This window comes from Numenius arquata, chromosome 1, assembly GCF_964106895.1.
Source record: "Numenius arquata chromosome 1, bNumArq3.hap1.1, whole genome shotgun sequence".
In the NCBI taxonomy this organism is placed as follows: Eukaryota; Metazoa; Chordata; class Aves; order Charadriiformes; family Scolopacidae; genus Numenius; species Numenius arquata.
This window is the reverse complement of record NC_133576.1, coordinates 4,528,438-4,541,682: the sequence shown is the minus strand read 5'-3', so window position 1 is coordinate 4,541,682 and position 13,245 is coordinate 4,528,438. Positions and strand designations below refer to the sequence as shown.

The 13,245-nt window shown below is 42.0% G+C and overlaps 1 protein-coding gene across 1 annotated transcript in view; it reads right to left on the bottom strand.

Annotated features, from left to right (window-relative positions):
* Positions 1–13,245, bottom strand: part of LOC141462387 (potassium voltage-gated channel subfamily KQT member 1-like) — a 538,103-nt gene that overhangs the window by 443,168 nt on the left and 81,690 nt on the right. The gene's annotated exons all lie outside the window — the stretch shown is intronic.

The window sequence follows — 13,245 nt, the reverse complement described above, 5'->3', positions numbered from 1 at the left end:
ACACCTGATAGGATTAAACTGACAGAAAGGCATAAAAAAATTCCTTGTGCATATATCTTTAGGCAAGTTGAAAGCCCAGATTTTCCATCACAACCCTTATTCCTGGCAATGCATTGAAGCATTTCCAATGCACAGAAGAAAAAGCAAAAATTCCCATGGATTTGTGATTGGGAAAATCTGGAAAGAATACCATGCATGCCCATATATAAAAATTATTTTCCAAGCATCTTCTGTGAGATTCCAAACAGCATGCTATGTAAAGAGGCATACCAAGCAAACTAAAATTGTTTAGGAAGCGGCTAACACTTGGGTATCTAAATACGGAGCAAAACCAAAAAAGAGAACACTTAAAATCTTTTCTTCTCCATTTTTAAAGTAATGAACAGTGTTGCATATATATATAAACACAGCCCCAAAGAACCAGGGTTTATTTTACTTCTAATTCTGGAATCTTTTCAGCTTTCCCAGCTGACATACAATGAAAAATATGTAAAATGCATGCTTTTCAAGCCATATTAAGCCACATATTCAAGATGAAAAGTATATTTACTGGCACCTACTCCTCCATTTAAGTAGACCTAGTCAAAAAAGCCATAGTTGTTTTTTAACATGCTCCCCTGATCTCTCACAATAATGTCAGTCCCATCAAAAAGAACAAATTTTTGTGGCTAAAAAGTAGCTTAACATTCCGGATTAAATCACATCTTATTTTCCTCACAGAGCATTCACCACATTTTCCGCAAAATCCAGTTTATCTTCTTGCAAAAGCTGACATGCCCAATTACCACTCCTCCTTGTTTATAAATGAGTAGGCCTATGTTTAATATTGCATTGACTAATAGCATTCTTCACTTCTGTAATGCTGTGTCAGTCTGAAAACACTTCATAAACAATTAAGACTCATAATATCTCTGTGACAGAGACAAGACATATTCATTTAACAGATGACGCAACCGAAGCACAGTGAGTTAATTGTCTGCCCAAGGTCACATAGCAAATCAGTAACAGAGCTAGGAACAGAATCCAGGAACACTGACTCATGCATATCTCCCTCCTCAAGAGGAGACAAGCCTTTTACATACAGCCTCAACACCAAAATGGGGTTTCCATTGCAGTCCAACAGCCCGCTACTACATGCTGGAGTTTTGTCAGTCTTCCATTCTCATTTTAACAGCTTCCAGCTGCCTCTGCTTCTTTTGTGCAAAAGAGTTTGAGGCAAAAGCTGACGAGCCTCGGCTTTTTACAAAACAAGCATACACACACACACACAAAAAAAAAAAAGAAATGCAAAAAGTTACCCTTATTCCCACCTTCAGTGGGAAGGCTCTGAAGCACCTCAAAAAGGCCTTCACTCTCGTACAGTCACCAGTAAACTGCAACAGAAAACCTCACAGCCTACAGTACTACAGTCGAGTCGCTCTGTATGTCACTACAGGCCTAAGTGCTGGTTGGGTGTTTTCACCCCTTCCCCTTTTCTCATCCACCCGATCGCATGAAACACGTTGCATTTTGAAATTAAGTCACTGTCGTTCGGAGTTTGGTCTTTGGCATGTTAGACCGTGCATTCTGGGCTGCACTGGTGTGAGACACTTGCTACCTCACTGAAATATTGAATGTAAAGGTGAGATTCTAAAGCAGTAGTGGTGAAAAAAAAAAAAAAAATCAAAATTGCTTAGCACATAGCTATTTGTGCTTTTAAAGGTCAGTTTCATAGACTGTTTCCCCAGGCAACCCCCATTTGCATATTAGTTTCCCATTTCCCGATGCACAATCTGCATTGAAGTTTGAATATCGAAGTTACCTGACTAATTGAACAGAATTAGAAAACTGCGGTGTTCTGGAATTCAAGCTCTCCATAAAAAGGGAAGCCTTAAATCCCAAAATGCCTTTCCCCCCCGCCCCCTCTCAAAGGTTACCCTCACTTCCCCAAAATAATTTGGATCGTAGGACCTCGAGAAAGGCCGGTGCTGCAGTGCTATGCTGTACTGGAAAAGGCTCTACCTACAAGGGCTCATTTGAGTGCAAAGCATCCCCCAGTGATACGCAGTGAGAAGATTCTTTTCCATGCTGTGGCATCATGTACCATAAACAGCTGGTTAACAGACCAGAGATCAGGTCAAGCAGCTGCCTTTGTACTTGATATCAAAAGTATGGAGACAGATCACTGCAGTGAATTAGTGAGATACAGGATTAGCCCAAGAACATAAGACAGGAGCCAACTGCACGAGCATTGCTGCCTCTGTGGGAGGGTCACAGTCCACAGGCCATCTTCCAAAGTGCTCTCAGCCACTTCTGATCTCATACCAACTGCGTATTGAATAAAAATTCCACTCTAGTCCATGATCTGAGCCACTGATGGGCTTATCTGATAGCACCAGGCTCAGAAACGTTCATAAGCCCGAGCCAGCAATGTGCACTCGCATCCCAGAAAGCCAACCACATTCTGGGCTGCATCAAAAGAAGCATGGCCAGCAGGTCAAGGGAGGTGATCCTGCCCCTCTACTCCACTCTCATGAGACCCCACCTGGAGTACTGCATCCAGCTCTGGGGCCCCCAGCATAAGAAGGGCATGGGCTTGCTGGAGCGAGTCCAGAGGAGGGTGCAGAGACGATCAGGGGACTGGAGCACCTCTCCTATGAAGACAGGCTGAGATTGTTCAGCCTGGAGAAGAGAAGGCTCCGGGGAGACCTTATAGCAGCCTTCCAGTACCTAAAGGGGGCCTACAGGAGAGATGAGGAGGGGCTCTTTATCAGGGAGTGTAGTGACAGGATGAGGGGTAACGGTTTTAAACTGGAAGAGGGGAGATTTAGATTAGATATTAGGAAGAAATTCTTTCCTGTGAGGGTGGTGAGGCACTGGAACAGGTTGCTCAAAGAAGTTGTAAATGCCCCATCCCTGGAGATGTTCAAGGCCAGGCTGGATGGGGCTTTGAGCAACCTGGTCTGGTGGGAGGTGTCCTTGCCCACGGCAGGGGGGTTGGATCTCAATGATCTTTAAGGTTCCTTTCAACCCAAACCATTCTATGATTCTATGAAACCTCTCTAAATGCATTTCTCAGTTAACAAAATAGTTACCAGGAGTTCACTGTTTAAGCATCATATTCCAGTAAGTTTTCATCCCTCTTACAGTAGCCTAAGCTAATTTTCTAGGCCATAATCCAGATCCTGTGCTTATGCACATATAAGGATGAGACATGAAAGAGTGACTAAAATCAGTATGTAAACAGATTTCTGCCTCTCTCCATCTTCAACCCACATTGCCACATCACAGAAAAACGCCCCACACCATCTGATGCGATTGCTCTTGACCAATTCATGTGAACTGTTACGTATTTCCTTCCTACTGTCTGGTTTTTACAAATATTTTGACCACTCCAGCATTCTTCCATGAAATGAACTTCCCTAGAGATGGAAATTGCTCCTTCCCTCCCTTCCAAAGCGTGCAATATGTGGCCTTTTATAGAGCCATGCATCTCACATGCCTGCTATCAGTTCCCTTAGCGGCTCTTAGGTTGTTTCTGATCCCTCCCTTGCTCCTCAGGTATTTACTTTGCAAGCCCAGATTTGCAACCCGATTTCAGTGTCTCTTTCCTCATCTTTTCTCCGCTGTTCTGACTTGATTTGCTGCTCGCTAGGGCATTCGCCAAATAGTAGGAGTTGACTCTACAAATGGTGTCCATTTTAGACAATTCAGTGTTAATTTTCATTGCAAAGAAAAAAGCATTAACTATCTCCTGACATCATTACTTTATACTTTGTTTAATAATTGGGTCAAACTTCTATTCTGCATAGATTTTCATCTCAAGTTTAGATCGCTAAAAAAAGATTACAGCATACCCGGATTGTTCCTATCTTTCCTACAGTTTGGAAAAGTGACAGCTTGGGATATTCGTGTGAGTTCACCGAGGAGTTCCTATGTCTCCTGAATCTTCTGTGTTGTCTTGTAGAATCATAGAATCATAGACTCATAGAATCATCCAGGTTGGAAGAGACCCTTGGGATCATCGAGTCCAACCATCTACCCTACACTACAAAAGTTCTTCCCTACATCATATCCCCCAACACCACATCTAAACGGCTCTTAAACACATCCAGGGATGGTGACTCAACCACCTCCCTGGGCAGCCTATTCCAATGCCCGACCACTCTTTCTGTGAAAAATTCTTTCCTAATGTTCAGTCTAAACCTACCCTGTTGGAGCTTGAAGCCATTCCCTCTCGTTCTGTCATTAGTTACCTGTGCGAAGAGACCAGCACCAACCTCTCTACAGTGTCCTTTCAAGTAGTTGTAGAGAGTGATGAGGTCTCCCCTCAGCCTCCTCTTCCTCAGACTAAACAGTCCCAGCTCCTTCAACCGCTCTTCATATGATTTGTTTTCCAGGCCCTTCACCAGCTTCGTTGCCCTCCTCTGTATCTGCTCCAGCACCTCGATATCTCTCTTGGATTGAGGTGCCCAAAACTGGACACAACACTCCAGGTGTGGCCTCACCAGTGCTGAGTACAGGGGCACAATCACCTCCCTACTTCTGCTGGTCACGCTATTTCTAATACAAGCCAGGATGCCGTTGGCTTTCTTGGCCACCTGGGCACACTGCCGGCTCATATTCAGCCGCTTGTCAATTAGAACCCCAATTAATAGCATATTAGCACAATAATAATTAGTTAACTGGGCCTAAGCTTCATACTGAGACCTAATGAATGAGGCTTCTCAGGACCGCCCTGTCCAAACTTTTCTTGGCCTAAGCAATTTTGCTGTGACAGAAGTTTCTCTAATTGACCAGGTCCATATCTAGATCCATATCTAACTTCGTTTACTTCTGTTTGTATTTGTGTCGTACAACCACCGTGTCATCTCTACAGCAGTAAAAGCAGTTATTCTTGTAGAATGAGATACTTACAATGAAGTAATGGCATAGTTCATAGAAATACAGGTTAGGTAGAAATATCACAGGCCTCGAGAAGTGGAAATAGGGGGTACAGTGTACAGGAATATAGGCAAGAGATAAGAGATGGGGCACAAGTTTGGCACTCGAGAACCAACAGGTATAAACAATTCACCAATGGTCAGTTAAAGAAAAATGCAGTCCTGGAGCAAGACAAAAACTGTTTAAGATAACAGAACAAAGAAATACTATCTCACATACATAAAGGAGAACATATACAGTAAATTCAGATGAAACCTGGAGCTGCACACCAATGAGGAAATATGTAAAAGTGTCTTAGGAAACATTTATAAGTGATCCCAAGTGGATCCTGGGAGAAAAAGAAGAAACTATTGCCACAAACATCATATTCCTCCCTATGAAGGACACCAGATTTCAACAGCTTGTTGTAACACTCCCCCTTCTTCCTCCATGGCAAATGAAACCTTAGGACCCAGAGGAGGGGTGGGAAGATGAGCATAATTTCTACCTATTTTCCTGGCATTTAAGAAGTATGTGTCATAGTTTTAATTGTATTTTTATTATTACTGCAATTTTTTAAATATGAAAAAAATATTCTATTTGATTTTTTTGGTAACCATTAGATCTGGACTAACAGTGATTAGATTTCAAGATTTCCGTTATACTAGTCCTAAATTCTAGTTTTATTTTTATAATGCATGCTTCCTCTTTCTTATAAAGAGGACTTTGAGCGTAACACTTAGTCTTGCTTCCTACCATACAGCATCACAGAATCACAGAATATTTTTGGTTGGAAGGGACCTTTGAGATCATCGAGTCCAACCAACAAAAAAAAAAAATAATCCCAGAACACCAAACACCAAAACCAAACCAAAACAAACACCCACAACAACAACCCACACACAAACAGACACAAACCAACCATCTCGGGCACTAGAGCATGCCCTGAAGGGCCATGTCTACACCTTTCTTAAATACCTCCAGGGATGGCGACTCCACCACCTCCCTGGGCAGGCTGTTCCAGTGCCTGACCACTCTCTCAGTAAAGTAATTCTTCCTGATATCTAATCTAAACCTCCCCTGCCGCAACTTCAGACCATTTCCTCTGGTCCTGTCATTATTCCCTTGGGAAAAGAGTCCAACACCCACCTCTCTACACCCTCCTTTCAGGGAGTTGTAGAGGGCAGTGAGGTCCCCCCTCAGCCTCCTCTTCTCCAAACTAAACATGCCCAGTTCCCTCAGCCTCTCCTCATGTGACTTGCTCTCCAGACCCCTCACCAGCTTGGTGGCTCTCCTCTGGACACGCTCCAGCAGCTCAATGTCCTTCCTGTAGTGAGGGGCCCAGAACTGAACACAGCACTCGAGGTGAGGCCTCACCAGTGCCCAGTACAGAGGCACCATCACTGCCCTGCTCCTGCTGGCCACGCTGTTCCTGATACAGGCCAGGATGCCGTTGGCCTTCTTGGCCACCTGGGCACACCGCTGGCTCATGTTAAGCCGGCTGTCAACCAACACCCCCAGGTCCTTTTCTGCTGGGCAGCTCTCCAGCCACTCTGCCCCCAGCCTGTAGCGTTGCCTGGGGTTGTTGTGGCCGAAATGCGGGACCTGGCACTTGGCCTTATTAAACGTCATCCCATTGGCCTTGGCCCATTGATCCAACCTGTCCAGGTCCCTCTGTAGAGCTTGTCGACCCTCAAGCAGATCAACACTCCCACCTAGCTTGGTGTCATCTGCAAACTTACTGAGGGTGCACTCAATCCCCTTATCCAGATCATCAATAAAGATATTAAACAAGACTGGCCCCAAAACTGAGCCCTGAGGGACACCACTGGTGACCGGCCGCCAACTGGATTTCACCCCATTAATTACAACTCTCTGGGCACAGCCATCCAGCCAGTCTTTTACCCAGTGAAGAGTACACTTGTCTATGCCATGATTCACCAGCTTCTCCAGGAGAACGCTGTGGGGGACCGTGTCAAAGGCCTTACCAAAGTCCAGGTAGACAACGTCCACAGCCTTCCCCGCATCGAGAAGGTGAGTCACATGGTCAGAAGGCGTTATCTATTAACTCTGAATCTCCATTCTTGTAGCCCAATAACTATTTCACTTGTCTCTTCTTCCCAAGGCTGGCTAAGTCTATCATTTTATGACTACTCTCCAACACACCTTTCATATTTTTAATCAAATCTCTAGCAGTACAACTCAAAGGTAGTGCGGTCTCTCCTCTACTTCCACTCTTCACCTTCTGTACCAAGGCTGCTGAAGATCTAGCTGAATAATGGGTTTTTCCAATGCATTCCTTCAGACAGATGTCAGGAAAACCTCACAAGGTCCTGTATTGTGAGAAGATTCTGCTCATTGCTCAACAAAAGAAAAACTGATTTCCTGCCTTTATGGTCAACAGTTGAATTCTCTTTTGACACCCTTATGACAGGGTCTTGGATTTTCTTCCATCCTTCTCTTGCCCAGACGACTTACACAGCAAGACTATCACAATGTATATTCTGCATCCGAGAGCAAAAATTATCACCACGACATCAGTACCATGGAACACCTTACCAAAACTATACGAGTTATTAGGTCAATTTAATCTCACTTTTAAAAGCTGCCTTTGTTTTATTATTAGGCAACATGTTGACTCAAATATAATTTATTTGCTTCTCTAATTTTCTACATTTTTACAAATTCAACAGTATTCTGAATTATTAATTTTTGGCAACAAAACATCCTATTCTGGGGTATGCCACCTTTGCAACACAATTATTTTTTCCCAATGCTGTGCAGATAGTGTCTTTTTTCCAGTTCTAACAGTCAGCTTTACCAGAAACACCACTGCCACTAGTCTGCAGTGGTCAGGACTTCTGTTGTTCATTTGTTTTTTAACTCTATAGCGCAAACTTATCATTCATCATGTCCTTATCCTAAGCCATCTTCATCATAGAGTCTCCATACCATGCTGAGAAACTTTCTTTTGCTACTGAACAGCTAAATTCAGTCTTCTATCACAACTGAAATTAGTTGAAACATTTTCAACTAAACTAAGTTTCATCTAAATATACTGTCTTTGATGAAGCAAAAATGTTTTCTGGATAAAAAAAAAAGTCTAAACTCAGTGTTACTGATATTACTAATAAGAAAAAGTTTGAGAGCTGCAAATACCTTCTCTCACTATGCACTCCCATGGTCTCTGAGACCATCTGGTACGAAGTCCCTGCTCAAGTCCAGTGGGACTGGTGATCTAAACTCTGGTCCTAAATCAGGCAGAACAGGGAGCTGAATAAATGCAGAACAAAAATAAATCTTTAAACCTCAAAAGCTGCCCAATTTAATCAGAGGTAAGAGCATGTTTGGCAGAGGCAGCTGTTCGTTTCCTATCAGCCTCCATCACCCCTTACACCACCACCCCACCCCCAGTTCTATCACAAAATTCACTTAATGTTCTCACTCAGGGCAGCCAGGGCTGAAACAGCAAAGACTGAAAACTTTCTAGTAGAGGTGTACAAATATGTTTCCGTAATTCTTACTCACAGGCAAGTACCATTATACCTATGAGTCCTGAACTGACTGACAAATACAGAGGTTAAACAGCCCTATGCTGAATACGGATTCTCACTGCAAAACCACCAGCATCTGCTAAACTCACCTTCTTAAGATCATGAAGTTTTTCAGAAGCATGGTATCTGGATACTTTCTCTTGCTAATTTGGAGCATATCTTTATATTTATGCCTTTCTGACTTACTGACAGTTATGCAGACCCTCAAAAGCTTGGGTGTTTGCTTTATTCTGTTAATTTTAGCCACATGTTTTTTCTCACCTTTCACTCAGCTTGTCAGCACTGGAATCTATGAACCCACTTAATTTAAAATGTTTGCTTCTTTATACGTACTGCAGATTGTAATCCATCCACACCACTGAAAGAAAGCAGCCCTTTTTCCCAATGGAAATGCAAATCGGTTTTCCAAGAACAACCAACCCGTTACTAGATAGGTGAATTCTGGAATGTCAGCATCCAAACTGTCATTACAGACAGAGTAAATCAACATTAACACTGTTAAACTCTTATATGAAGTGTGTATGAAGGTATTCCGAGGGTCATTGAAAACTACAGTTCTCTCCCCACTCCTGGTGAAAAGTTACTCTTGTGCAGCTTTGCTTTAAATAGGGGGGAAAGTCAGAGAGGAATACGTCAGCATGTAAGAAACTCCAAAAAGCAAACAGAAAAGCATAGTGATAAATAGGGAATTTTGTTTTTACCCCAGCAGAGATTTATCACTGTGAGAGTCTTGTGACTTTGACAAATTTTACAATAATGAGTTGTGTATACAACCTAAAATAACTGACAGAGAATAATATATTCCATCTGCTGGAGATGTCCCAGGAGGCTAACCCTCAAGGTCCAAAAAACTTTCACATTTTTGTAATTTTTTCCTCCCTAATAAAAAACGTTATGAAACAGCTCTTCAGTTCATTTTGAAAAGCATGCATTGCAGTGAATAGCTGTTATTTGAAGATGAAACTCAAGTGCATGTAAGAGATTTCAGTTACACTCAAGCGTTATTTGTTGTTCTTCTATTTGGATCAGGTTTTATGACTTGCCACTCGCTCTTGTATCATAAGTAACTACCATCTTGATACCTAAGTGCCTTCTTTAAGTCTTACAGGAACATTAACAGTGTTAGAGAGTTCATACATGTCTTGTCATTCTGAAAACAGACCCTGCTGTAGAGGAGTATGTACACAATGGTTGACAGAAGTACGGGTAAAGATCAATTTCAAGACTATAGAAAACAATTATGGCTATAAGCTCAGGTGAGAATGAAATCACTGAGGGTTTTAAATTAGCATAGGAAAAAATTAAACCATACACCCTGGTATGAAAGAGTTCTCCAGGAGAATCAGTAATATCCATGAAAAGAATATGCTGCACTAGAGTATCTCCAGCATCACAGTTATTTCCCAGAATTGGTTTTCTTAAATCCGTGTTTGCTTTAGCTGTTCCTTTTTAATGTCTTTCTAAATAGCTTCCTCATTTTGAGAGGTTTGACTTCAAAGAAGGAAACTATTGTTGCAGAAGACTTTTAGCCTTTCCATTCCTGCAAGGACAGTCAAGTTCTTACGGTCACAGAGCACTCTACGTTAGTCAGACCCTAAACACGATGCATGGTGAAGAACTAAGTCAGGAACTGTTTTCCTTTTAGGTTATCAAGTGTTTGCTTCAAGATTCCGTCATCTATGGCACATAACGATTTAGTTTCTACATTATGCACTATGCAATACATGCTTTTTATTACACAATTATCTCAGAAATCTTAATGTTGACCATATCTATAGGCTTTTTAAGGCTTCCCTTTTCTCAAACCTTCTTCATACAGAAGAGGAAAGCATTTTTGCCTAGCTTTGGAAGATACACCTCCTAAGCGAATTTTGAGTGTGCCACCACGTACATGAAAACATTAACAGGGTATCTTAAGAAAACCTCTGAAAACATGAAAAAAAGGTGTGCTCACACAATGCAGTTCTTGAATCAAGGTAAATCTCTCCTTTATCAAGGAAAGGCATGTTTATGCCCCTTTATCTGGGCATGTTTAGTTTGAAGAAGAGGAGGCTGAGGGGAGACCTCACTGCCCTCTACAACTACCTGAAAGGAGGGTGGGTGTTGGCCTCTTCTCCCAAGGGAATAATGACAGGACCAGAGGAAATGGTCTGAAGTTGTGGCAGGGGAGGTTTAGATTAGATATCAGGAAGAATGACTTTACTGAGAGGGTGGTCAGGCACTGGAACAGCCTGCCCAGGGAGGTGGTGGAGTCGCCATCCCTGGAGGTATTTAAGGAACGTGTAGACATGGCCCTTCAGGGCATGCTCTAGTGCCCGAGATGGTTGGTTTGTGTCTGTTTGTGGGTGGGTGTGGGGTGGGGTTGTGGGTGTTTGTTTTGGGTTTGGTGTTGGTGTTCTGGGATTTTTTGGGTGTGGGTTTGTTTTTCTGTTTGGTTTTTTTTTTTTTTTTTGGTTGGACTCAATGATCTCAAAGGTCCCATCCAACCAAAAATATTCTGTGATTCTGTGAAATTTTAACTTAATTTCAGTCTATTTCTGCCCAGAACAGGGAATTTTCTTAGTGGGATTGTTACTCTGTCGCCTGCATTTGCCAGGCATTTGTTTCAGGTCTCCCTACAGTCTCTCTCACCTCTGACCGCAGCAGCATACTAGGAGAGCTGTTTTAAAGCAACAGCTCTGCTCCTCCTAGGTCAGGCCTATAAAAAGTGATCTAATTCAGTCTCGAAGTTTGCCATCATCTGTAAAACATCCAGCCCCTCCAGCCAATGAATAAAGTATTCCACTAGAGCAATACTGAAATAGAAGCTGGCATGGCCCTTTTCAATTGCCTTTTAAAATTATTTTCTCTGCCTTTTCTACTTTCAGCTTTTTAAGAGAGGGGAAAAAAAAAAAAAAAGCAGCACCATTTACAATCTTGAAGCCTAGTACTTCCACTCCCCAAGAATCAAAGCATATTAATTCTGGCAAGGAGAGCTTCACTGAGAGAAATCAGGTTTAAACTTTTGAGAGGTGTCAAGAATGTTCAGTCAATTGAGCAATCAAGTTAGCCAACTACATTCCTGGAAGCTTTGCAACAGAAGGAATAAATCAGACAATCAAATTAAATGTGACTTACACCTGACACTGGCTAAGAGAAAGCATGAACAAAAATAAAAAATAGATAAAACTTAATTGGCTAGGGAATAATATGCATGGATGTCTCTCAGAACAAGAATAAATTAGACCAGAAATAAAAAAAGTACAGGAAAACAATTTCAGAAAAAGTGAAAACACTTATTTTCCTCTGTTACCAAGCTGTCAGGCAGAAAAAGATAGAGGCTTGTCTTTTCAATCTCTTTCTTCTGATGCACAGAGCTTTGCTCAGACTAACTATCAACGTTCAAGGAACATAGCTTAAGTGAATAAATGTGCACTGGCAGAGTCATCCATACAGACAACAGTCATCAACATCTTAACTGTCTTCAGTACTGTTTGAAGTTACACAACACCTTGCTTCTTCTGTCCATCCCTGACTGATACCACAATATTAAAATACACTCCGCAAAATCTGCTATTACAGCATCAGCAAGAGAAGCTGCAGAGCTCTAATAAACACGCTGATAATGAACACAGAATTCCGTTCAGAGAAATGCAGGTAAAGCAGCAACTTTATTTAGAAGTCACACCCTTTGTCCCCTTTCCCAGAACCCTATACAAGCACTGGAAACGCCAAACAACAACTTCAAAACCACCACTGCTGAAAAGCATTCTGACCTCAAATTGACAGATCCAAGATTTATACAGATTATAAAACATAACGAAGAACATGAGGTGTAACGAAAGCCTCCACCAGAGGAAGAAAGAAACTCTTCCTCCCACAGTGGCAGTTCATGGCTATCAGTTGCCTGAAGCAGAGACTTGAAGGTCTTTCTAAACCCCTGCAGGAACCAGATGCCCGTACCCCTTACAGATGTACCTCAATGTGGCACAGCTCTCAGCTCCCTGCTATTCCACATCCGACTGACTGCTCTAGTACGGATGACGTCGGTTGCATTGACAATACAATTTATCAACTCTAAAGTCGGAATAACTGAGTGAAACTCCTTCTACTTTTGACTGCGTTCAACGCAAAAGACACTACATATTCCCTCTGGGTGCAAAAACATTTAAAGTACTTTTTAATAAAGAAACCATCACATCAAGACTACAGCCGTACTCTCTCCAGGCTGAAATTGTGTGTCAGCTTCAATGTCACATAAGAGTAGCAATTTTATACAGAGTTGATGTTCAGGTTTATCAAAGACAGATGAAAACCTAAGTCAAAGCACCACACAATAACATACCTTTGAGTAAAGCCAGCATCTTTGGCTACCTCAGTTAACTTGGCAAGGCTTTGCATGCCTCTGGGTATGGAACATAACTCCTCAGACTACGAGGAAACAATCTCCTCTTGAGCTAAAGATTTAGCAGATCCAGAACTAGCTCAAGTTTCCCCAACCCCATCAGACAAAGGAAATCAACATGAAGGTGGAAAAATTAGCTTTCCAAAAAACCCTTACCTTATAGTGAACAATACAATTTCATACCCACACTTCCACTTAAAAAAAGTTAAAATTTTACAAACAAAGCAGTATCTTAGCTCAGCAGTGAAATTCAGCCAGTTCCCAGGCTGTTGAAATACAACAGCCACTTACAGCAACACACAATACTTTAAATGAAACAAGAAAAAACCCCACTTATCAAAACCTCTTGGCATAGGCATAAAATATTTAGCTGTTCCTATCACAATTTATTTGAACAATGCTTAA